At 38.5% G+C, this 26,459-nt stretch overlaps 2 protein-coding genes across 11 annotated transcripts in view; one reads left to right on the top strand and one right to left on the bottom strand.

Moving 5' to 3' along the window:
* Positions 1-1,087, bottom strand: part of LOC308499948 (uncharacterized protein) — a 57,172-nt gene extending 56,085 nt beyond the window's left edge. For 2 of the 4 annotated variants that reach the window (XR_013993660.1, XM_081053925.1), the window contains exon 1: positions 999-1,056. The gene's annotated coding sequence lies outside the window, so the exon portion shown is untranslated. Of the gene's footprint in view, positions 1-998 lie in introns of all 4 variants that reach the window. The other 2 variants (XR_013993658.1, XR_013993659.1) reach the window with 2 other exon arrangements.
* MAST4 (microtubule associated serine/threonine kinase family member 4) overlaps positions 1-26,459 on the top strand; it is a gene marked incomplete at its 5' end in the record, with an annotated part of 545,031 nt that overhangs the window by 85,753 nt on the left and 432,819 nt on the right. The gene's annotated exons all lie outside the window — the stretch shown is intronic.

The following is a 26,459-nucleotide window of genomic DNA, read 5'->3' as shown; positions in this document are numbered from 1 at the left end:
CCATAGACGCTCTGAGAGGGTAGGTGAGCAGAGTGGTATCTTTTCTAGTACTTACTTCTGGACTGAGACACGGAGGAAAGCATGATCACTGCATTGCACAAGATTAACTTCTGGAAAATGATTCGCATTCAAGGTTCCGTGATTTTAGGGGCTGCGAATTAGGGTGACATTGTGGACTCTTACTAGGCTAAGGGAGAGATGGGAAGAACCTTTCCTGGACCAAGACTGACCACCAAGGACTGCAGTGTAGATCCAGAGAGGACTTTCCTGCCAGCCCTTCCAGTGTGTGGCGACCAGGGCTCTGGTTAACTGAAGAGGAGCAGATTGTAAAATGTAGTGTAAAAGATTCATGTGTTTAGATTCATGTCCCTAACCTCTCCTCATTAGAATAGCACCACAATAGGGTTTCTTCCATCCTGAGCAGGTACTTAATTTCAGGCATTTTATCCTTTCCTTGGGGGGAAAAAAATGAAAGGCAGATCTGAGGGTCTCTTAGTAACAGTGTCTTAAGTCAGTAACTGCTCTGCTTCCAGTTTCTCTTTTTGTTATATAAGCTTTAGTGGAAATGAAATGTTGGTTACTTTGATCTTTATAAAAATTCTTTATATTTATGAAGACCGTTAATTGCTACTTGGTATTCTTTTTTTCAGGCTATCCAATCTCATGTTGCTTTATCATTTTATCTTAGGTCTCCTCTGAAACATCTGGTGAGCTTTTAGCAGAGAGACCCGGGCCAGGTTTGGTGGGTACTGTACCCTGATTGGGGTTTCTTCAATCCCAAGGAGAGGGAGTGATTGGTCTCCTCGGAGCCCCTACTGATTACTGCGCTTTTATCTACTCTTGCCACTCCTCTCCACTGACTCTTCTTATTCATTTTACTTAAGCTTTCCTTTCCCAGAAGCTTTTCTTCCTCTTGCTTTGCTTTCTTCCTTAACCTACCCCTGCTCTTTCTTCCCTCTTAAACTTCAGCCTAGTACCTTATTGTTTGTTTGACTTACCTTGATCTTAAACTCCAATGGCTTCGAAGTCGTTGGGAATTCTAAGCTTGCCCTTGTCACGTCTGTGCTGGTTACCTTCAGGTTTGTCTGTTCCTGAAGTTGATGAATAACATCTCCAGTGAATATGTAACCTTAGCTCTGCATTTCTGATTAAACCTTTTACTTTTTATGCTAGCAATCATTAAAATGACAGTGCCTGGTAGTATATTATACAGTACTATCCACAAGGAAAGCATAAGTGTTGCAAGAGGATAGTAGGACCTCAAATCATATTCTCTAGATCAGGGGTGTTCAAACTGCGGCCCACGGACCAACGGCAGCCTGCAATCCATTTTTAATTGGCCCGCTGCAAATTCCAAAAATATATTTAGTTTACTTAAATAAACCAGGTGAGGCAATACATACTTCACCTCGAGTGAGTGGCCCGGCTGTTTGTGTATTTTACTGCATATTGCGCTTGGTGAAAAACGTTGAAAAAAGTTTGGACACCTCTGTTCTCGATCCTTCTGAGTAGTAACACAGACCTTTCGGGTTTTTGTTTTTTTCACATGATTTGGGGACACCTAGAGTTTGCCTATTCATTTGGAAAGCTTGAAGTGTATTATAGGCACATGATGTGGAAAGTTTTGGGAGCAGTTGCCCTTGCCGTTGCCTTAATCATCATAAGTAATAATTAATCTGTGTGTGGTGATGGAAAAGCTCTGTTGTAGTGAACCACTGTTCCTGTTCCCCAGTTACTGGGCATGTGACCTTGGACAAGTCATTTAGCTTTTAATGTCTCAGTTTCTTCATTTGTAAAATGAGAACCATGATACTTACCTCGTCTACCTCACAAAATCTCTAATTTGAGGATTAAACAGTTAATCGTTGGAAGCATTTGAAGAACTTTGAAATATTTTGTCAGTGTAAAGTATTTAGTGCTGCTATTTAATAAGTATTTATAGGATTGAAATATGGGAAGGAGATTAATTTTTATGACTCTCCTGTTATTTTAGAAACCACATAACCCTTATCAAGGAATTGTATAAGTTTGTTTTCATTGTCCAAGATTAGAGACTATTTACTGAAGTTTTCCTTTAGTTATTGCTTTCCAGCCTTGAGCTAAAACTTTATATGCCATTAGGTACCAACTTTTAGAAGATTTTTAAACTTCATTTTTTTCCCTTCACATATTAGAATATTCTTTTATTCTGGATGAGTAAACACACTCATTGCTCCCTTCTCTTGCTTTATGATCAGTGTATTCTAGCAGCTGACCCTTTATGGGCCTTCTTTGTACTTGTTGGATTTCTGAGAGAAGAAAACACAATTATTTAAAGAACTTTTGTTATTTAGCACTGCTGAACATTTAAGGAGGTGACTTTTAAGAGAACCAGAGCAACGGAACTTTTGGTGAAAGTGTTGTCTCTATTTTAATGACCTTATTATCATAGTTCTGGAAATGTGTATGTCATCGCTGGTGGCTCTGCTGATGATATTTTTGCGTAGGATGGCTAATCTTTCTTTAGCATTATGAGGCCTGTGGGACATCTTGAAGTACAATGTTGATAGCTGCTTTCAATTTAGGCTAGTAAATAAGAATTGGGCATTTTTATTTCTGCACACTTACTGTGTGACTGTCATTGAGTACAGTTTGCTAAGAGACTTACATGGTATTGCCTCATTGGACTCTATCCTCCCAATAACTCATTTAGAGTAATAGTGACTTAGAAAGTATTTTAGGTTAGAAACTTGTCAAGAGTTCCAAAACCCTAGTTAAATGGTACAACAGCACTTGTTATTGTTGTCAAGCACTAAAATTGTGTTGGTATTCTCTTCCCACAAATTTTATTTACTAAGAAATTTTGAATAAATCACAGACATTTTCTTGGGAAAAAATAAGGAATTTCAGACTCCTTTGCTGGAGAATTCTTTATTAAAATCATTACCTTTTTGTACTATTAATTATGATGGCTTAATTTTAAATGACTACTTTTTCCAAATGTCTTAACTACCCTAGGGCTTTTGCTTATGCCAAAGAAGTATCTTACATGATAGTGAGATTATTTTTAATGTGCAAAGAGTATGTTTAATGCACAAACTTCGTAAGTTAAATAAAAATTTTCAGAGTAGGTGGGTTACAATAAATAAAAATAAAAGGCTACATAAAAAATGAACTTAGTGATGACCATCTCTTAGTTGTTTATGATAATGATTGTTTTAGATTGACAGTTTATTAATAATGTACAATTAGTGGTACCCAATTTTATTTTGACTCACATGAGAAAGAGGGGTTTTATGTGTATGTATATATATGTGTGTATATATATATATGTATGATGTATATAAATAGATATACATGTAAATAAATATATATACATGTAAATAAATATATAAATTTTTATTGTAGGAACCCAAGGATATATATAGACTATACCTAGTGAAAGTCTTATTTTATTTTTGTGTAGTCTAGAAAGGTACTGAATGTTATGCTACTCCCTTAGGTATATTATATATTCTCATTCATTCATTCATTCATATTCTCTCTCTCTCTCTCTCTCTCTCTCTCTCTCTCTCTCTCTCTCTCTCTCTCTCTCATTTTCTCTATTGACAACTCAATCCCATGGGAAGACAAACTTCCCAAAGATTTATAAGAAAATTTAACCTTAATTCTAACTTGGCTGTAACTGAACCAGAGACTCAGGCACAATGTTCTTCTCATTGCTTTTCCACATCCTCTTTTCCCTATAGAAACTGTTTTGTACTTACAGTCATTCTTTGTTCAAGCACACCTCTCTTACCAAACATCACATCTGCTTGGGAAACACAGTACTAGATGCTACCAAACCCCTTTAGGTATGGTCCCAGCTCTCCAGGAGCTTTCAATGTAGATGGGGCCATAACACATTTAGAGCAAATGCAAAAACATACAGGTGTGAAACAGTGAAAGAGAAACAAACTAGCAAGCATGTTGGAGGGTAGGAGGCTTTCACCACAGTTGTGATGATCACAAAAAAGCTTTAAACAAGGGAAGGATTTGCTCCAACCTTAAAGTATGGATAAGGCTTAGAGAGGTAGGGACAGAATATTCTACGTAAAGGTGATAGTATGTGCACATACTTGAGGGAAAGCTAAAACTACTTACATTGGTTAGACTGGAAGCATCATAGAGATGAGGTTCATTTCAAATTGATGATGGCCCAGTAGCTTGGCATTTCTACCACCTGCTAGTGGTTTTCAACATGGACTAAGCATCAAAATCGTCAAAAAACTGACATAATAAGTTGCCCAGGACCCAACTCAGACATGTTGAATTTGAACTTCTTGGAGTGGAGCCGCAGCATTGAGTATTTTATAAATACTCATAAAATACTCATTGTCTGATAACCAAGCCATAGGTAAGAGAAGCCAATGAAGATGTGCTAATGCCCCCCCTCCCCCAGTCGCTCTGGCCATCCAGCAGTCACTCCACCTTACCTCAAATATGTCAGAGCTTGGAACAGGCCAAGGCATTCTTCCTGCTGCTACTGCCACTTCCAAGCAGTTGTTCTTTCTTTCTATTTTGAAATTCTTTGAGGCACATGTCATCAGGTTTTTGCAGCCCCCCACACACAAGCTGTAGTATCTTCCTAGCCACCCCCCCATTCATTTATTATCATTACCTCCTTGCTTCTTTTTTCTCCCTTTCCCTTCATACTCTCGTCCTTCTCAGTCACTTTACCATCCACGTGATGCTCAAGTTTACAGTCTGGTCTTTTAGGGCCTTGGCTTGCTCCATCCAATGATGTTTTTCTTGCTCTGACTTCAGCCACACACACACCTTCCTGGCCATGCCCTGGGTTAACTGCTCTCTAACTGTGGTCTGTGGACTTCTTGGGGGCCACTAGATCCTTTCAAGGGTTTGCAAGGTCATAATTGTTTTCATAACAATACTGGGCCATTATTTCTTACTATGTTGACATTTGCATGGATGAACAACAACAACGGTGAGTAAAAATGCTAGCACCTTAGTACTCATCGTCATCGTTTCCTTCACGGTCTTTCACTTGCAGTAAATAATGCCAGTTCTTGATGAAGTCGTAAAAATTATTAATGTGTTGTATCTCAAACCTTGAGAGCACTTCTTTCCAATATTTTGCATGGTGAAATGGGAAGTATGCGTAAAGCATTTCTGTATAGTGATGCACAATGGTTGTCTGACGGACATGCGCTTGTGTGATGGTTTGAGTTGTGAGCTGAATTAGCCATTTTTTCCCCATGGAACACCAATTTTACCTGAAAGAATGACTGGCAGACAAACGATGGCTATTAGACTTGGGAATTTGGCAGCATTTTCTTGAAAGGAGTCAGCTTGTCACTTCAAGGAAAACAACTGATTGTATTTGTTGCCAGTGATAAATTTCAGCCTGCAACTGAAAATATTCTATTTGGAAAACTTATATCTACTAGCCTGAGCTTGAAAGCGTCCCAATATTTAAAGGCGTTTCTGATGTGTCAGTGTTTGGGAGATCTGTATAAATTAGGAAACCAGTATTTTCAAGTGACTGATAAATGATGCTATAAAATCATGCATAGATAAAAGATTGATTAAAAATGCAAGACAGAAGAGTAGAGTTAATGTTAGACTACAAAATGTTCATTGATATGGTTTCAAATTCTAATTGAGAATTAAGAAACTAACACTTGTTGAGTTTTCATGTAATGTTGAAGATATTTGAAGACTATTACAATATTCCTTTTTCAACTACAAATATCTGTGTGAGGTCAAATTTTCGTTGTATACTTCAATTAAAACAAGATTGCAATAGATTGAATGCAGAGGCACATATGAGAAGGCAGCTGTCTTCTTTCATCAGAGATTTGCAAACATGCAAAAGAATGCTACTCTTTCACTATTTTTTTTAAAATACAGTTATTCACAGGAATATTATTTATGTTAACAGATAATGGATATAGTATTATTTTAAAAATGAATTAGTATTTTGTAAATGTCTGCTTTAATTTCCAATATGGGAAATAGTAACAGATATGAGCACAATAATTTATAATAGATAATAGTACCAGTAACTTTTCAGTGTGCCCATGGAGCGTGAGACCAAAATGTTTAACACCTGCTATCCTCGGCTAACTCAACGCCAATAACTGTAGCACCCCGAAACTCTCAATTTCAAATATTCTATTATCTGGCTACCACTTCCTATCCTTCCACTCATGTACACTCCCATTTTCCCTTGGGAACCTCCAGTCCACTGACTCTGCCTCTACTTCACTATCCATCACCCGTCTCACAGCGTCCCTCCTAACCCACCTTGGAGTATGTTGACTGGACTCCAGCAAATCCCCTGCCCTTCTCTCTTCCTCTCCCTCCCCCAGTGGATTGGCCTTAACACAACCCTGACTTTTTACAAACCAAGCCTCTACCCTCTCCGTACTTGCAGCTGAGTATTTTGGAGATAGTCACTGAACCAAACTCACTGGCTAACCTCATCTCTGCTCTCCCATCTCATTCCCATTCCCTGACATGACTATGTTACCTCCCCTTCTCTCTTCTCTAATCTACTCTCTCCTGCCTTGCCCACCCTTATACCCACCCCTCTTCTTTAGGCTACTGCGACTCTACATGCTCCTGGTTTTTCTTGTCCCTGATTGGCTGCTCTTTTTCTGTTTCTCTGAGAGGGAACTTCTCCTCTGCCCAAACTACAAGGGCTGGAGTAAGTAGGTCAGGGCTTTGCTTTTGGCTCTCTTTGCTGTCTAGCCATTTGCTGTAAGTGATCTAGCTAATCCCTTGACTATAAACACTCCTATAAGATGGTGTCTCCCCCAGTCTCTCTCATGAGCTCCAGATTCAGGGTCCAACGGCTGGCCTGGCATCTCCACTTGGATATCTGTTGAACATCTTAATAAGCACAAGACAGAGTTCTTGGTGCCCCATCTCATAAGCGGTATCACCATGTACCCTCAGCCTCCCCCTGCCCCAATTTTGAATCAATTCTTTATTCCCCTTGTATTCTTCACATCTCCCACTCAAGTTCTACAAGTTCTGTGATCTCTACTTTTAAACTTCCCCCTTCTCCCTATCTTCACTACCATGACTCTCATCCAGGATGCCACCTTTCTCACTTGGACGTTTGTACATTACTAATATCCCTTCTTCCTCCCTATAGTCCATTCCCCATTCATCAGCTTGTGTCTTGTTTAAAGCATAAGCGGAATCCTGTCACTCCTCTGATTAAAATCCACTGGTAGAAAAAAAAAATCCACCGATGGCATCTCAATGCAATTAGGATAAAACCAAATTTCTTTTTGCCACCTTCAGGCTCTGTGTGATTCAGCCCCCTTCGCCCACTCCGACCCTCCACACGTCTCCCCAGCCACACTGGCCTTCTGTCTTCTCCCTTTAAAACCCGTCTGTCATCTCAGAATCTTTGAATTTGCTGTTTTTTCTTCCTTCAATGCTGTAAGCTTTAGGTTTTGTGGTGGCATCGATCTCTGCATCGTTTAACTGTCAGTGAAAATTTGACTTCAGTGGAAAAATTTCCTGACTGCTCTCGCTACAGCAACACACACACACACACACACACACACACACACACACACACACACACGTCCAGGCATTCTTTAGCACATTGCCCTGCTACTTTATTTTCCTCAGAGAACACCATGTCCTCTGAGGTGTAAGTGCTTTTGATTTTGATCAACTTTTGTTGATGTTCATCCATCTTACTTTAATTGAGCAGAAGTTCCAAATGCACTTTGTTTTGGTCACCACTCCATCAGTAGTGCACGTCTTACAGTAAGGATATGACTCCAATTTTTGTATGAACAAATCATGTATCAGTGCAGCTGTGATTGAGAAACGGGTTTGGTAGATCTGTGTTGTTGCGGTAATTTTTGGTATTACTTGTAGCCTGGTTACTTTTTGACCTGTGGCCTTACAGCTATTTATTTCCCTCCCTGCCTTCCTGTAACATAAGAGTGTTAGGACTAAAGTGGAACCTGATAATTTTATCTTTGTTCTATTGAGAGAAAGGAGAATAATTAATTCTGGTTTGAAAAGGAAAATTGAAATACCTTTGCATTTCTTACCACCAAGAAATTTTATAGAAATTTGTCTGCTGCTGTGTCATGATGGAAAATTTTGATAATTGATCTTTCTCCGTCCTAACCCCATACAAATTTTTGTTCTCTCTCTCTGTTTTAGTATTCACATTGTCTTCAATCTTGGTACAATCCTCTAAGCCTTAGATTTTGATGGGATATGCATAAAAATTCTAAATTTTGTGTTAATCTTGTTATGCAGCCCAAGTTTTACAAGTTCTATCAGAATTTTATAAGTCAAAAAGTCACACAGAAGCAGAAATATTTCATGTTGGAAGGGTTTATCAGTAGTAAAAATATGTGTTACTTTATTTTTCTTTTTAAACTTGTCAGTGTGGAACATTTAGCGCATTTAGAAGTATGCTTTTCTAGTCAGTCCGTCCTTGCTTAACCTTTTCACTGCGTTAATTGATTTCAAGTGTGTTCTCCAAAATGTGTCAAAAATAATTACAGTATTTATATTTTTAAGTAAGTACAGTTAAGGTGCTACATTCTATTAAAACAAATGATTAAAGTATAAAAATTTACCATTCTTATTCATTCTTGAAAAACACAAAAATATAGAAAAATGTACATCTGCGTTCCTAAACTTCCTTTCTGGAACATTGAGCTTGTGGGATAAATTCAGACGCTGCAGTCAGTGGCATGGAAATATCATTTGACTATAGACGAACGTCAGAGTGAAAATCTCCTGCGTGAAAGTGGGTCTTTTCCACGTGGACTTTTGCCTCTGAATATTCCTCCATATTAATGTGTAGCGCCACAGAATCTGAGGAAATGCTTTCTCTGTATGGAATTTTAAAAATAACATGTAAATTATATTAGCATGTTAGAATTTCTGGATAACATGTTCAAATGTTCTTTTATTTTTTTAAATGGATTGCTTAATTAATGGTCTTTTAGGTCTTTAAATACCAACATATTAAGAAGTAGAACTTAGTTATGATTTAAGACTGTGATGAGCAAATGTTTTTAATCTTTTGAGTTGCATTGTAAATGCTGTTTACATTTACTACTTATAATCACATATTATTATATTAATCATTAATAAAATAATATAGGTAATAACTATTAAAATTGATTATCATCACTAATGACTAATATTATTAAAGTCACTACTAGCACATATTTTAAACATATTTCAACAAGTGATGATTAACGTAAGTTTGAATTTTAGTAACAGTAAACCTTGGCTACTTCCACATAGGTTCGATGTGCATGCAACGATTTTCATGACTTCTGAGATAAATTATACAACTCTATTTCCTATACATTTATCTTAAATATATTCTGAGAGATTACGCACTGATGCTTTGATGTCTTGTAGTACCTGACTGGATTTTCTTTTGTGTTGTTTTGCCTCTGTTCCAATTTGCAATTAGTAAGGTGAATCCCTGTGTCTCTACTAACAGAGCTCTGTACCTCTTAGAACTAATTGTCTGTGTCACATAGTGATTTGCCTGTTGGCTTGTATCTTAGGCCACGCAAACCAACATGTATCTACCTCCTTAGTTCCTTGTGGTCCATTAGACCTTGATGTTCCAATCTGGCACCATTGAGTTTCTCAAGAGCTTAAGGCCACCACTGTTTGAATTTAGATGTTTCTTTAGTTAGGGCTACACGTCAAAGATCATTTTTCCTATTTTTTAGAATTTGGTTTCTAGTAAAGACAATCTAAATAATGGAAAAAGAAGTGGATTTAAAATGGAAGGAATAAGGTCAAGTCTTGATGCTGGAATTTCATGGCCTTGAGCAAGTCATTTAAACTTTTTAAATCTCTGCTCTTTCACCAAATGAACATGGTGAAGATACGTAGCACACAGGGTTGTTGTTAAAAAATAAAAATAAAAAAAAAAGTGAAAATGTCCTATAAGTATTAGTTTTCACCTCTCAGAGAACTCTGATTTACAAAAATATGGACGTTTCAAGGTAAAAACTTTTTAAAAATTAAATTCACATACAGAAATATACCAGACTTTCATATTCATTTTTACTTTATTTTCATTCATTTTTGTATCATGTCTATATTTTATGTATTTTTTTCTGTTGCTAAAGTATATATTTCTTACCTGGGAAGTGTTTTGAAAGAGGACCGTTTTTGCCCAGATCATTGTGGCTCCTGAATGAGTACTCCTTCCAGGGGCCGGCTATGAACTTGGATGACTGAAACAGTCCCTGATGTTGATTTGCTCCTTGGCCTCTTTCTTCCATAAGGAGATGGGAGCATCAAGCTGTTGGATCCTCTGGGAGTGTGTAACCGCCTTTATGAAAAGCACAGTATCTTCATCTCAAGTGATCTCTCACCTTTTTGGCATAAGATTCACTCCTTTTTTTTATTTTAAATTCACTCACGACCACTAAGAATTTGTTAAGAACCTCCTATGGGCCAGGTTCTGGAGATGGCCTTTCCTCTCATGGAGTTGGCATTGAGGTATAGGGAATGTAGAGATGGGCAACACACAAATAATTACATAATGTCAGTATTCAGGTGGTGTAAGTGCCAAGAAAAAAATAAAGCAGGGGAGAAGGGACAAAGGGACACTGCGTGTGTGTGTGTGGGGGGATAATATTTTAGATAAGTTGGTCAGTGAAAATGTTTCAGGGAGGGTGACATTTTCATGGAGGTCAGCATGAAAGGAGTGGGCTAGCTTTCCAGATATCTGTGGCAGGAACTCCCTAGGCAGAGCAACCAATTCCCTGAGGTGGGACTGTGGTTGATAGGTGTGACGAAAAAAAGGTTAATGTGGATTACATGGAGTGAGCAAGGAGGGGCAAGATGGTAGGAAAGGAAATTAGGAACCGAATAAGGTAGGACTTTGAGGCTTTTGTCAGGATTTGGGTTTTCCTATTGAGGAAGCGTGAAGCAACTGGAGGGTTTCGATCAGAGGAGTGACATGATATGACTTACATTTTAGGAGGATCTCTCTGGCTGCTGTGTTGAGAGTAGACTACAGGGAAGGTGGATTGAAGCAGGGAGATCAGTGAAGAGGCTGTTACAACACTTGAGAAGGGAGAGGGCCAGGGCCATGGCTTTGACCAGATAAAAGTGACATGTGACCAGAATCTGGACATATTTAGAGGGCAAATCTGTCAGGATTGGTTATGGTTATGGATTGAATGCACCTCCTGGTGGCTTCCCACTGCTGACAAGGTGGCTAGCATAGCACATTATAACCTCATTTCTCCCACCATTCGTGAGTGTATTTGTCACAGGTGGTCCTGGGGCTGGTAAGAGGGGAGAGGAAGTTCTCAGCCTTTCAAGAATTTTTTTGGTGCTTTGAGGAAGGCTGTCTTTCCAGCAAATCGATCCAGAAAAAATGACATTGACGTGACAATTCTTAATTTTAAGGTCACTTTGCACAGCATTTATACCATAATAAACTTTAAATTCTTTTGTTTAAAATAAATTTTAAAAGTCAGGATAATATTGAAGGTGTTCCGTGGTATGTGAAAGAAGTGTGATCATTCTCACAAAAATGGCTCTACATTTTGAGTAATATGTAGGTTTACTAGTTGGACCAGTGGTTGGAGTGGTACACAGGATGAGGAATGGGAGGAACCAGATCAGAACTTTCTTTTTCCAGGCAGGAAACCTGCTTTTTCATGCGTTCAACTATCTCATGGGTTGTTATAAAGACTACATTAAGTAATGTATGCGAAGCACTCAGTCATGGTAGGAAAGAAAGAACAGCAGTAATCAGTGGCTATTATTATGATTAATAACTGCTACTCCTATCTGTAGTATCCTGCTGAGTTTTGAACTACAGGCTGGACTTTGTATCACCTGGATCTGCTGTTCCACCTCCGCCTTCTCCCTGATGCTTGTTGCTCTCCTCTGCCACGCTTAAAAGCCTGCGGCTGAGCACATTGTCCCTGCTCCTCCACTGTCTTCTTTCATGTGACTTGTGCCTCCTCTTCCTACGCGTGACCATCTCAAGCTCACTGTCTTCCAGGGAAACAGTCACAGAGACATTTCACAGTGGGGGAGGGGGCCACGTAAGTCAGCACGAGAATCCTGGAGTTTCCCGGTCTGAGATCGAGCTGTAAATGGTTGGTGCCCTGCTGGCAGTCATCACGGATCCTCTGGGGACCTGGTTCTTGGATGGGGATCCATTTCGGAAATGTTCCAGAAGCCGTCTCTGGAGTGTGACTACTGGAGGGGCAGATTTCATGCTTTTTCTTTATGTGCAGCAATTTGGAATTCTGCTCGCACAAATTCATTTGAGATCATCTAAAGATTCAACGTACTGTGCGTTGTCTGCATTTCCCTGTAGCTTCCTTTTTTCTGTTTTTAATGGCTATAGCATGAGCATGTTTGGAATGATAATGCCAGAAACCTCACCGTAATTAAATACATGTGCTGCTTCAGTTCTACAAAAGTCCCAGGTGTATTTCTAATCTCTGCTTTACTAGTACAGAGGGATTTTTTTAAAAGATAAAAACAAAAGATATAAATGATTAAAAAAAAAAACTGAGCCAAATACATAATTATACAGTCGAATGCGGTGGTGTGATATTGGATGGCAAAGTCAAATAATGTTTTGCAGGAACAGTTCCAGGTCCCCCGAGCCTGCTCTGACACCTCCACTTAAGATGCTGTGAAATGAAAACCTAGTTGACTAGAGAACTACATTTTCAGAATGTGTTCTTATAGCCATATGCCTGGCATTTACCATTAAATATTATTTAAAATCAGAGCACTCATAACTTTTTGATATTTAACCAGAAGACATGTTTCTGTGGTTCCCTCAGAATATTCACGTTGCTGTAATGAAAGGTTAATCGGTCATTCGACCAAAAGTAGTCAATACATTCAAAGTCCTTTCACATATTGTGATAAGAATAGCTAACATTTTAAAATATTGTTAGGGGTTGGGCAGTGCGTTGAAGGCTTTATGTAGATTGTTTTGGGCCTTCCTCTAATACCTCTCAGAAATAGGTCCTGTTGTTTTAGAACACGAGTAGGGAATCAAGGCTTAGTAAAGTGAAGTAACTTCCCCATGGTCACACGTGCTCCAAATGGCGCTGTCAGATTCCAAAGCCCCGTTGCATTAGCAGATAGTCATGTTGCTTTGGGTCTTTGAGTCTATCTATAGTCAATTGAAGAATTAAAGAATCAGTTAAGGAGTTTTATCAATATGAAGATTATTCCTTGGCATGGCCCTATGATTAAATTAGTTAATTTAGGTGTATTTTTGACATGCCTCTCCTGTGATGCTTTTTGAGTTGATTCAGAAACTTCTCTGAGAAATATTGCTCTACTGTCCCCAGAGCCCTTTTTATCTTCAGCAGCGCAAAAGACCTGGGGAACAGAGACCTTCATGATCTAATCTGTGCATGTGATGGTGACTATAATCCATGCCCCAGGGCAGAGAAAACTCAATAAATATCACAAGGTGAGTTAGAGGACACAGCCAAGCCTCAGCCCACGCAGCACTCATAAAGCCATGTGATGTGGAAGGGCAATTTATAATTTGAATCTTAGCTTAAATTCATTGTAAAAGGAGGCAACCTTTGAGCTTAATAAGACGTGTTATCCTGTATGTTCTCTTAAGTAACGTTTATTACTTGGCATAGTGAATATTGTCCTTAACTTCCTTTTACTGAATGACATTCCGCAAAGATGTAGAATTTTCTAGGAAAATGTGTGTTCTATTTGAGTAATAATGGAAGAGAGAAATAGGAATTTTTTGTTCTTTAACATGATCAGATAAAACCCTCAAACTGATGATTCGTAAACATTCTTCATCTTTGGTTAGTTCATTTCATTCTTCAGACCAGGCGTTTCGAATAATTGCCATTATGTAAAAAAGGGATTTAGTTCTCTGAGGATAATCCAGCAGTTTGATTTTTATAAATAGCAAGAGCTGAATTACTCAGTGTCTATTAAATGTTTGACAATAAGACACTTTGCTCTTAGGCCTCATTGGAATGTCTAACAATAATAATAATAATAATAATAATAACAACAGTAATAATACAATTTCTTCATAATCTGATGTAAGTCAAGAAACTACAAATGGGGTGTAATTTTTGTAATTTTTCATTGTAATTATACCTCCCTGTAACCCTGAGAGCTTTGTGGTACTCCTGGACATTCGACAGGGAGTCTCCCTTTCCAGTGCCTTAACTTGTTTCCCTACAGGGAGGACTGAAGAGAGCCCCATCGGTCTTAAGAAGATCCAGGAAGAGGCCAGGGCGTTCCTTCTCCTGAAATCCAGGCCTTCCTCATCTCCATGAACTAGACACTCATGTTGAAAGTGCTAGAAAGGTTGGTCTTTTTGTGGACTGGAAATGTTGGAATGACCAGTACACAGCAGATCTACCTTGCCACTCATTTGTGAGCGCAGCCAGTTTTCCAGCGCCTTCTATGGTCATGCTGAAGCCACAGTTCTGTTTCTCATTTTTAAGTTGAGAAACAAGTTGAGTTAAGTTGCAAGTGGGAAGAAGGTGGCACTTGGGGAGTTTGCCATAACAAAGTATCAGGGATGGGACGGCTTAAACAACAGATGTATTTTCTCACAGTTCTGGAGGCTGGAAGTCCAAGATCAAGGTGTTGGCAGGGTTGGTTTCATTGTGAGACCTTGCTCCTTAGCTTGTTGATGACCCTCTTCTCCTTTGTCTTCACATGGTCTTTCGTCTGTGTTGGACTGTGTTTTAATCTCCTCTTCTCATGAGGACATCAGAGATACTGGATTGGGGCCCACCCTAATTGCCTCATTTAACTTTAATTACCTCTTTAAAGACCCAATCTCCAAATACAGTCACATTCTGAGGTACTAGGGGTCAGGACTTCAACATGTGAATTTGAAGGGGGAGGTAATTCAGCTCATCACAGTGGGAAAACATTAGACCCTGGAATGATGGAGACCAAGGGCATGCACTGTAACAAAAAATAGTGCCTTTCAAACTCCTTTCTTTTAAGCAATGGAACTCTGTGTTGACTTCACAGCGTTGATATTTTTTGCTAACATACTCTCGGTGGTCTCTATGAAGTAGTTACTACAAGGACAGTGCTTATGTTATCACTGGTAATAGTAACAGCTACTATTTGAGTGCCCTTATCTTTTACATAATTGCCAAATCTGTACCAAATCTTTTACATAATTGTCTCTGGTTTTTCCAGGGAAGGGAATAGTGCTGGTAGATCCATTTTACAGATGAGAAGACTGAAATTTCAAAGAAATTAAATAACTTTTCTGAGTTCACACAACTACCAAGTGAGATTCAAACTCAGTCCTAATTTTGACAGACTCCGTCAAAGCCTGTCCTAGTTTTACTACACTGTGCGGACTCTGCAGGTTGTTTGCGCTTATTATTTGTGGAAAGAGTGCGAGACTTGGAGTTGGAAGACTCCAAGGATTAGTGTCTTGGCTAAACCACCAAAGTTTGATCAGTTTGAATCAAACTTAACTCTGTCTGAACTTAGTTTCTCAATGGGTGAACTGGTATGGGTGTTACTATCTCTACCACAGGGTTGCTTAAAGATTAAAAGAGACTGAATGGGCCTCGCAAAGTCTTAGTAAACTCTCAGTCATGTTGAATTTTGTTGGTAAAGGCAGAATTGCCTAATAACACAAAGAAGCTGGTGTGGGAACGAATCACACCTACTGACTCAAGTGAGCCACTTGAACCCTGAGCTTAAATTGTCTTTTCTACAAAAAGGAAAGCAGTGGTTGGAGCATGGTAGCCAGTGTGGACTCTTCCCACCTCCTTATCAGGATCAAGTTTACTGTTGGTTTTCTGTTTTGTCTAAACTTGGCCTTCTGTGTATGAATGGGAAACGTTTATTTTCGCCTGGTGATACTGACCATTTGGCTGTTGTTAAGGTTTTAAATCAGCTGTCTGTTAGAAATTCATTTATTAACCATTAATTGTTAAAAACAACAACACCCAAAAAAGTTGAGATTTAGTTTCCATGCATTTTCTTCGGCCATAAGTGAATTTATTTTCTGGGGGTGGGAGTAGTGTTTCAGAAAATATAAATGACCAGGGGAAAAAATACAATATTTTAAATTGCTGAAATTTTAAAATAATGAGAAAGTGCGATAGAGATGAATAAGGATTTACATTGAGATATAATTATGATCTGTGCAGGTGGAAAACACAATTTTCTTTACGAGAACTTAAACTGTTTTTCGAACTTAGGGTGTTCCTTCTTTCATGTCTATTACTAGCACTAAAAATGTTTTTTGCAGGGGTTTGTTTTATAGAATCTTCTGTGAAATTCTTTAATTTTTTCTTCTTTTGTTAGATTATGAGACATTCCACATTTCCAGAAAAGTACCAAGACTATCACAGATAGCCCCTAGATTTAGCTGTTGTTGACACTTTGCTTTCTTACAGATTAAAAAAAAAAAATTCTCAGTTTTCTGAAACATGAAAATCTTTCACTGCTCTCCCTTACAGGTATCTGAGAACGTATGTTTTGGGATTAACTGTGTTACCTTCAGGGACAATGAAGCATCCAAATGCATTTCTAAAGCCAAATCTCCATTTCCTTTTACGTTTTATTATAAAACTTATATTGTTATATGAATTCAATGAAATTCAAAAGAATTCAATGAAATTCAGTTGTACAGTATTCGTTTTACATCTGAATTTCCTGTTTGAGAAGAATGTTCAGCTCATTCCCTATCAACCTGTTAATACTGACACTGCCTCACCAGATGCCGACTGTGGAAAGACAAAGAATCACCACAGTGTTTGAATCTCCACCTTGTGACTTAGTAGGTTTGTGATTCCTGACCTCTTTGAGCCTACTCTGGCATCTGTGGGTGTTTCATTCACTAAGGCGATTTTAAGCTTCAGAAAACGAAGTGTTCCACCAAAATCTGGTGCCATACAGACATGTGGACTGCAAACCGTTTCAAACTCAGGCCTGGCTCTCACTTTTTCAAGTTGCTTTTTCTAGCTGCCCACCGTACATATTGTGATACCCTTGGATCCAATAGCATAAGGGGAGAAAAGCGCTGGTGTCTGCTGACTCTCTCCTTACTTTCCTGAAGTCAGGAGTTGCCATCTGTGCAATTGGTGTGACCCATCTCTGCTTTAGTCCCACTGGTAGTGCTTTCAGTTCAGCTTCTTTGACCTCTTTCCTGGATTTATTAATTTTTAAGTGTAGAAACTATGTGACTTTGCATTCAGATTCATTCTGATCTGATTTGCCAGACGAAGCAATGATTCACTTTTTTTTTTCAGAGAAACATTGTATGGTTGTTTTCAACTCTACCATGATATATGGTGTTGGTTATGTTTTATAATATATACCACGTTAAGGTCAACATATTTATACTTCTGTCTTCTTTTACTTGACAAGAGAACAAAAGAGAAGGACACTGTAGTAGCATCTTGACCTTGTTAGCTGGGCAGGGCTTTTTTCACGGGTCATTGTCTTTTCCCTTCATCTTCTCTAGATGTGAGTCTGCATATTCTTTAGCCCAATGGATCCACTAGAGCATCTCTACTAAATTCTTATTCTACTTTTATAAGTAGTTAGTATAAGATAATAGAATGAATTTTTAGAAAAAAGAGATTCTAGCTACAGTGTTCTTTTATTTGCAAAAACATATTCTATTCCTTCTGTTAGCAACATTGATTTATTTTTGTTTGCCAGAGAACTAATTCTTCCTATTTCTTTATTGACTGCTTGGGTACAGTCCATGGCCTCCTTATCTTTGTTTCTTTCTCTCACTGTGAGAACAGCCAAACTCTGGGACTGCTCCCAGCCAGTACTTCCCCAAGAGGGATATATTTTATGAGTCATTTGGATCTAATGATTAAACAGAAAAACAACATGTAGTTTTTTTTTTCTTTTTTAAACAGAACTCTTGTTGATGTATAATATTTGGAGAGAAAAGTATACACATTATATGTGTATAGTTAGATGAATTTCCTCAGAGTACATTATACCCATGTAACCAGAGCCCTTTTAAGAGACTATTATTCCAGGTGCCCGCTCACTTCCCTTCAAGTCAGTGCCATTTCCCAAAGATAACTGCTGTCCTCACCTCTAACCTTATGCATTCGTTTGGCCTGTTTTTGAACTTTGTATAAATGCCATCATACAGTATGTCCCATTGTGTCTTGCTTCATTTGCCAAATGCTATGCCTGCAAGAATCCTGCATATTGTTATGTGTAACAATAGTTGATTCTTTCCCATTTCTGTATAGTATCCTATTACATTAGTTCTTTTACGGTTCTGCAGTTCAGAAGTCTGAAATTAGTTTCACTGGGCTAAAGACAAGGTGTTGGAAGGGGTCCTTCCTTTTGTAGGCTCTGTGGAGAGAATTAGTTTCCTTGTCTTTTCCAGCTTCTAGTGGCTACTTGTATTCCTTGACTTGAAGTTGCTTCTTCCATCTTCAAAGCACATCACTCCAATATCTGTTTCCTCTTCATATCACCTCTTCCTGAGTCAAATATCCCTCTGCCTCCCTCTTATAAGAACACTTTTGAGATTATGTTTAGGCCTTCCGGATAATCGCTACATCTCAGGTCCTTAATTTTATCACCGCTGCACAATCCTTTTGCTATATAAGGTAATATTTATTTATAGATTCCAGGGATTAGGATATGGAATTTTGGGAGAGGGGCATTATTCTGACTACCACGCCCATGTGTAGATACTGTCATTTATCCATTCTACCATTAATGGGCATGTATGTTATTTTCAGTTTGGAGCTATTCTGAATCCTGCTGCCATGAGCATGCTTCTTCATGTTTTTATGACCATTATACATACACATGTGTGCATACACATGCATATGCACACACATTCTGTTGTGCATATATCTAGGAGTCGGTCACATGGTCATGTGTAAGTTCAACTTTAGGAGTTAGTGCCAAATAATTTAACAAAATGGTTGTACCAATTTTGTTAAACTCTTGTTTAACAGTAGGAGGTTGTAACTCTCCTAACAGTCAGGGTAAGAGGTGCCAGATATCTTTTATAAAGAATAGAGCATAGTTAGACCTGACAGCTTTGCTCCAGGATTTAACCCGTTGATAGTCACCATTTTAGACCCTTTATCTATAATCCAGAACTTTCTAAAGTGTGTTTATGTGAACAAGGTCCTGAGAGAGACTGTAGGAGAAAAGTCTTCTTTTATCAAATGAACTGGGGGCAATATTGGATCCTGCTGTGACATTCTCTTTGCAGATGAACATGTTAAAAAGTTTTAAGAATGTTTTATTTCTGTTTAACAAGTTTCCCAAATGGATTGAACTTTGACTCAGTTTCTGTATATTCAAGTCCCAAAGAAAATGAGTTCCGAGCAATACCCTTTTAAAAATTCTGGAATAAACTATAACTCAGGATGATTTCCTATTAAATATATATATATATTTTTTAAAGAGAAGTTTTAGGTTCACAGAAAAATTGAGAGGAAGGTATAGAGATCCTGCAGAGTGGTGTATTCGTTATAACTGGTGACCTTACACTGACACATCATAGGTCATCAAGCAAAGTACCTTCGGGTTCACTCTTGTTGTATATTCTATGGGTTTGGAAAAATGTATAACGAGTGTGTCCACCATTATAGTGTCATACACAGTAATTTTACTGCCCTGAAAATCCTTTGTGTTCCACTTATTCCTTCCTCTTAACTCCTGGCAACCACTGATCTTTCCACTATCTTCATAGTTTTGCCTTTCCAACACGTTATATAGTTAGAATCGTAAACCATATAACATTTTCAGATTGGCTTCTTTCACTTAGTAATACATGTATAAGGTTCCCCCATGTCGTTTCATGGCTTGATAGCTTTTTTCTTTTTGGCGCTGAATAATATTGCATTGTCTGGATGTGCCAAAATTAATTTATCCATTCACCTAGATACTCAGGACATATTGGTTGCTTCCAAGTTTTGACAATTATGAACAAAGCTTCAATGTACAGGTCTTTGTGGAGATATAAATTTTCAACTCATTTGTAAAAATACTAAGGAGTATGATTACTGGATCATAGAATAAAAGTATGTTTAGTTTTGAACATAGAATAAAAGTATGTTTAGTAAGAAACTGCCAAGCTGTCTTCCAGAGTGGCTGTACCATTTTGCATTTGTACCATCAATGAATGAGAGTTCCTGTTGATCCGCATCCTTGCCAGAATTTGGTATTGACAGTGTTTTGAATTTTGGCCATCTAATACGTAAGTACGGCATCTTGTTGTTTTTTAATTTACGTTTCTCAGATGACATATGATCTGAAGCATCTTTTAATATGCTTGTTTACCATCTGTGTTGTTTTTTTTTTGGTGAAATGTCTATTTAGGCCTTTGAACTATTTTTAATTGGGTTGTTTGTTTTGTTATTGAGTTCTTTGTATATTTTGCATATCAAACCTTTATCAAACGTGTCTTTTGCAAATATTTTGTCCTGGTCTGTGGCTTGATGTCTCACTCTCTTGGAAACACCTTTCTCAGAGCAGAAGTTTTTAATTTTAATGAAGTCCAACTTATCAATTATTTTTTTCATGGATCATGCCTTTAGTGTTATGTTTTAAAATTATTGCCATATCCAAGGTCATCTAAGTTTTCACCTATGTTCTAGGACTTTTCTAGTTTTGTGTTTCACATTTAGCGATATGATCCAATTTGAGTTAATTTTCATGAAGGTTATAAGATCTGTGTCTAGATTTGTTTTCTTGTATGTGGAAAATGTCCCAGCACCATTTGTGGAAAACACTATCTTTGTTCCATTGTAATACCTTAGCTCTTTTTGCCAAAGATCAGTTAACTATGTTTATGTGGTCTGTTTCTGGGTGCTCTGTTCTGTTTCATGGAGCTATTTGTTCTTTCACCAATAGCATATGGTCTTGATTACTGTGGCTTTGTAGTAAGTCTTAAAGTCTGGTAAGGTTAGTTCTCCAGTTTGTTCTTGTCTTTAAATTGTGTTGATAATTCTGGGTGTTTTCCCTCTCCATAAAATTTATAATCAGTTTGCCAACATCCTGAAATTACTTGCTGGGATTTGAATTGGGATTGCACTGAATCTGTAAATCAAAGTGGGAAGAACTGACATCTTGACAATAATGACTCAGGATGATTTTTCAAAAAAAAAAAAAAAACACAATAGAAAGTTGTTACAATTTTCTTTTAGAAGGTGAAAACACTATGTCTTTGAGTACTCTCTCCATAATGTAAAGATCTATCTATGGGGAATTAGAAACCGTCAGAAAGTGGGTTGAATTTGCTTCTATTTAGTTTTCCTTTAGTGAGGCCTATGCTGTGAGGAAAAATCGATTTGCATTACTATGATATTAAATTTTGCACCAGGGTAAAGCATAATTTCTATTCACTGGGACTATGTTGATGGAATTCAGCCAAAAATGGTTGCTCCTGGTATAATTTTTCTCCACCTAGGTCCCTCTGTACTAGGGCCCTGCTTCTACTTTTTCATTTCTCTAAACCAGCCTGCACAGAAGGTGCATTTAGCTCTTGTTTATTCCTTTTCTTGGCCTTTTTTTTGGGAGGGGCAGTGTATTGTTTTTGTGGTTTTTCTTATTTGTGTTGCCAGATGACCCTCCTTGTACGATCACAAATAACAGCACCCCTACTCTAGAACATACAGCCTACACAGAAGCTACCCAGCTCTTCGCCTCAAACAGCCCCGTTTCTTTCCTGAATTACCCATTAATCTCCTGCTGGCATTGGTCTAGTTGAGAAGGAGTGGCTTAGACTGATGAGGCTATGGGATATGAGAAGGAGAAGCACTCGTAGTGGGTACAATTTAGTTTGAAGCTGAAATAACCATTGTATGTATACCTCTGAACCCTCACTCCATAATTACTTCATCCCTATGCCTTGGGGCGTCTTGTGTATCAAGATAGACATAATTTGGAATGCACTGTTCAAATAATATTTTATACTGTTTAGTTTGGGGTTGATTACTTACTCTCTTTTATTTCCTTTGCATTTCTTCTTCAATTGGATGAAGGTCTTGGCTGGAACTTTAATTCTTTTTTTCTTTTTGTGCTTTAGTTTTTGAATTACTTATTGTAAACTTTCCAAATCTTTTCATGGGAGAAATGGCCATTTTGGGGGAATGTTGTGGTGCTTTTCTTAGTAGATTAGTTGTCAGTATTTCTCTCTCCCCTCAGTGGCTGGTGAAGCCAGTGGAGAATTAGAACTGAGGTTTTAATTTGAGATTGAGGATTTCAGTTTTAGACCTAAAGACTTAGAAATGTGACCTGGATCTGATGGCTTCTTAAGTCACTTCTTGATGTGGCCTAGTTTTCTCTCGGTGATGATGCTAATCGTGATAGTTAAATTTATTTCTATGTGTCTGAGACTCTTATAAATGCAACTCTCTTTCTCTGTCTCTGTCTCTCTCTCTCTCTCTCTCTCTCTCTCTCTCTCTCACACACACACACACACACACACACACACACACACACACACACTCACACTCATTGATCCTCATGATAATCCCATAATCCCACGAGGAAGGTACTTTTGTTATCCCCAATTTACAGATAGAAAAATTGAGGCACAGAGCCTTAAGATTACCCGGCTGGTAAGTAAAAGAGCTAGAATTCACACTCAAACCCCAGAGCCTGTATTCTTAATCCTTGTGCTAGACTGCCTTTCTCTGGCTATACATGTGACCCATCCAAGTTGCTTTTCCCTATGGTCTCCAGTCTTTCTCAACAACTCAGATCTACAAGGGGAGACAGTTTCTGCCTGTGCACCGTTTTGACCAAACAGTTGGGAAAGTCTGTTAGGTTCTGGTGTTTTCACTTTAGGGAACACAAGCACAAAGGTCTCTGACTTTAAAAACCCAGAAACTGAGAAGAACAGACCTCTCACTTAAAAAGATAGCATAAGGATCGCTTTCGTGGTATGCTAGGGCCTTCCCCAGGATTAATCCTGTAGCACAGTGATTAGTCACTCTCTCATCCGTCTTCTCTGAATCTTGCTTTGGTCCTGGATTGTCTTCGGCAGGTGGGGTATTGCCGTCTGCTGGCAAATCCCATTTCTCCAGTGAGAGTGATTTTGTACTTTCCCTCTGCATTTTCTAAAATCCAGTATCTAAATATATTACCCTAAACTTTCTACCATTGCTCCTTCTGTTATGTTCTTGCTGCTCTTTGCCTTAAAGAAAAAAAAAAATCCCACTTTTGAAATGGCACATTCTCGCTTTGCTGCACTCAGTGGGAGCTCCGCTCGTGTCGTCACTGGAGAAGCAGTCAGTTTTGTCTGCTGTACTTTGTGGCTGTGGTCTTCCCTGCGTCTCCGCTGGGATTGTTTTGTCTGCTCCACTAAAGAGTTGGCTTCTTTGTTCTACATTCTCTCCTTCTGCCTGTGTTTGAATCTGTTTCCTTTACCTCTGGAACTCTGGCCCTTGAAGTCAACAAACTTGGGTGTGTGTTACCTCTGAGGGTACTTGAAGGAACTGGGCCCATGCAGAGTCATAAGGAAACTATTTCAGATCTTCACCATCTCTGTGCATTCTTTCCTAAAATAGATCTGCTCTGGAAAACACCTGTCCTCATGGGTTACCTGACTATCTCTCCCAATCTTGTCATGGTATATTCTCACAGGAAATGACCCCAGCCCCATCCCAGGGTGCTAGACAAAAGACCGATCATAATTTTGGCTTGGTGTTGAGAAAGAGAATGAACCTATGGACTTGAAGATTAATCCTTTTGCAAATCAAATGGACTCTAATTTATTTTTTAACTGAGGATAACCTTAAGCAGTTTGTTAGGGAACAGTGATTATTGTATAAAATTATGTTTAATTACTATGAATTTGGGGCCACAACTCTCAGAAGGAGCTCCAGGAATTAAGTGCCACTAGTATAATAAAACTTCTTCCATTCCCATCAAGTTACTTAGATGAACAAGGCTTTTTACTCTATATTTTTAATTCCCCCCCTCCCCAAATGGAATAGAATGGCTGTTGAAAAAATTCTTATTCTAGCAATAAAAAAAGTTCATACTACTTGGAACTACTTGGAAAAAATAAACCATTTATCTCATTGAGAAATGCATTTTTAATAAAAATAGACTTTTATGCTTACTTTAATTTTTAATTATTATAAAATTAGACATTTGTCTTTTTCAATTAGATTTTGTTCATAGTTGTAATAATAATTAGATACAGATGAAATTTTTGACAATTAGAATGATTTAGTCACAGTATATAAAAATAAATTAATTTTTATAACTATTTTTGTTGCACAGAAGTATGATAATGTGATTTAAAAAACCACCATAAAGCAAAGAAGTATTATGTCAGGATAAACTTATGTGGGGAAAATAAAATGGACATACAAATTAAAGGAAAAAAAGAACTATAAATCTTGGGTATTATATTATATCACTATGGTATTTTAGATAAGAATGGACCCATTTAAAAAGTTGAATGAAAACAGTTTCTTTTAAAAATGTCACTATTCACGAAGTGCTAAAAATTAGATCCATGCCACTATTTAAACCTAGGTTGAACAAGTTTAGATGTCAATTATAAATTGTGTTAGGGCATATATAGTTTTTACATTTTCTTTGGCTGCATTTGGAAGCAAAAATGTTCATAGACCACTTCTCCAAGGAACTTGTCCTGGGCAAGGGGGGTTCATGGTATCCCTTCCTCTGTTTTTCTGCCCTGTCACCTTCGCTGCACTAATCAGTGTAATGGAGTTCCAAGACTAGAAGTATGTCATGTTTACCAGTTATATCTTTCCCTTCTGTTTTGGCTCAATCCCCAGTAAGTCAACATTCATTCGGTAATCACATGCCTCCTATGTGCTCAGCATAGGTCTTACGGATGGAGAGGACCAACTTCTCTCTTAAGGAGCTTGGTCTGTTGGTGGAGGGGGCGGTGGAGGGGGCGGGGAGACTGCCCATTTGATCCTAGATGGTGAATACTCAGCTAGAGGGCAGCAAAGGATTTCATGTTGCATTAGACCCTAAGAGGAGGGTTTCCTGGTGGAGTTTGGACTTCATCCTAAATTGAGTTCTGAAGGATAAGGACCCAGATTGGACAAGGACTGTTTAGTCAGGTGAGGGAGGATGGAGAGGAAGGATTCACTGCTGGTAAAAATGCTACTATTAAGATAGAAAGATTGGCCAACATTCCTGTCCCCACCCTGTACCTCCCCTCCCCCAAGAAAAAAGGAATGCCTATTTCTATGGTTTTTTAAACATTTCCTCTTTAAATAGTTTTCTCATCTAGGCAAAGGACAAAGTATTTTTAACATTATAAAGTTGTAGCTTAGGCTCCCATCCGTAAAAGACAGGAACACTTTTAGTTTTGACTATTTTCTAGCAAATTGTGGGTGAGGAGCATATCCAATGTATTAGTTCTGACATATGGTTACACCCAGTGCAGCCTCAGCCAAGCTGTCTCTGGGGATTGCAAAGGCAGAGCTAAATTTCCCAAGTTGGAAAAGAGGCTTTCAGAAATGAATTTCTCACTCCATTCTGAGTGACTTTGCTACCATTTCCCTGGGGAGGTTGCTAGGCATTTAATAGATCTCCATGTTAGGAAAATTCTTCAAGCATTCATTCTTAGGTGTTCATCCCCCCCTCTCCCTACCGTCCCCCCTCCCCCCCCACCCCAGCCTTAGCTTTGTGTTCTGAAGGCTGCATCTAATTTCCTTTACGTTCATGTTGGTAAAATATTCCAAGAAGATTATCTCTACCTGTCATCACCAAGATAGTCCTCAGGTATTAGCTGTCTTAGTAATTCCCAATTAAGCACAACCCTGCTAACTGATGGAAGACAGGAGGGAGGCCATGTGAGGGCTGGGTCCAGACCTGGTTCCCACCACCTCTGCACAGCTGTTAGCCTTCCTCCGTCCCTGAGCTACCGCTGGAACATGAGGGACTTCACTTCAGCTGTGACAATGTTTTGTTGCTCTTGGCCATTGTACAGCAGCTCACATCCTGTGTGTTTTAAAAATATCCTCTTTCAAAGACTCTTTTCCATATCTATGGGGTTTATATGGTGTGAGAGAAAAAAATATACATATATATTTAAAAGGAGTGTTTTGTTAGCTTTGCTAGGAAAATAAAGCATAAGCAAAACGAAAAGCGCCATATTGGAAAATCCTTTTTTAAAGCTCCCTGAAGCTTGGCTTTAAGTACAAGTTGTTAAATGATGATGTCTTTTTGCTCACAGATTGAGGCACATGGCCTCTTCTACGTGCTCGTATTTTGTTAGTATACTAGGGGCTTTTCTTAGTGAAGGCTCTTTTGGTATCTGAAGCATGCTGACAGTTTGGTGAGGTCCTGGAGCCACTTCAGGTGCCCAGCAGAGGCCGCCAAGAGTGAGCATGATTGGCTAAGCGTGCCATGGCTGCGTCCTCAGGGGCCACTGACTCTGGCATCATCACATGGTACAAACATGACTGCTGCTTGTCCTAGGTGGCCATTTTCAG

The sequence above is a fragment of the Rhinolophus hipposideros genome, assembly GCF_964194185.1.
Source record: "Rhinolophus hipposideros genome assembly, chromosome: 7".
NCBI lineage: Eukaryota > Metazoa > Chordata > Mammalia > Chiroptera > Rhinolophidae > Rhinolophus > Rhinolophus hipposideros.
This window is presented reverse-complemented; position numbering and strand designations above follow the sequence as displayed.